We start from the raw sequence: 872 nt of genomic DNA, 5'->3' as shown, positions 1-872 counted from the left end.
CAGCTTTGCCATTGTGAGAGGTTTGACGTGACAAAGTAAAGTTCAAATACGGCTTGCAACAGTAGGTTATTGGTAGAGTATTCGTTGTTCCACTAAGCTTGTCTTGGTTCGATCCCTGGATAGCCGGGTCCAAGATTATTTGTGGTTTTAAAGTGCAATACGAGTGGCTGTTTTGACCCATAAATGGGCAAATCTTCGGTCATTTCCGAAGTTGAGGTAGTAGTAAATGATAAAAGTGAAGACGGAGCGGGAAAATCCCGCCGAAGTAGTTGATTTTGAGATGGAAAGACTTTTCAAGCCAGTTTCGGTATTTGTTCGATATACTGCAAAGCTTCCAATAATACTCGAGTTGGTAAAAAGGCCATAATGCACATTGAAACAGCCTCAAAGTCCAAACAGAGCAAATGCTTTTAAATGGGTGTCAAAATTTCCTTGTAAAAAACTGATGTGAAAGTATTGCGGCTATAAATGGCTCAATTTTACCAAGCGTGTCGCAAAATGTGCTTATCTCAAATTGTAAAACTTCAAATGATATTTTTTTGTAATTTTATGGTCACAAGTGTCCCTAAAGTCGTAAATTCAATGCCGTTTTATTTATTTTTGAAAAATAATTTCCTGTTCAATTAATACACTCCTTGTTCTCTATTCGATCGAAATTTTATAAAACTAGAGCTGGTTTCAAATGTTCTGTTTTGGTCCAGGTTGAGGTCTTCTGTCTAATCTCAAACATGTGAAAATATCCCATGAACAAATTTTACTAAGAATTTCATTGATTGCCTAACTTAGCCTTTTACTGGAAAATTTCAAGAACATTTCGTAAAGTAGCAATATTTTTGAACTATTTCCATTGAAAAATCCATTTCGAATTATTG

Source organism: Tigriopus californicus, chromosome 6 (genome assembly GCF_007210705.1).
Source record: "Tigriopus californicus strain San Diego chromosome 6, Tcal_SD_v2.1, whole genome shotgun sequence".
Lineage (NCBI taxonomy): Eukaryota > Metazoa > Arthropoda > Copepoda > Harpacticoida > Harpacticidae > Tigriopus > Tigriopus californicus.
The sequence above is the reverse complement of the archived record's forward strand: the minus strand, read 5'-3'. Positions refer to the sequence as shown.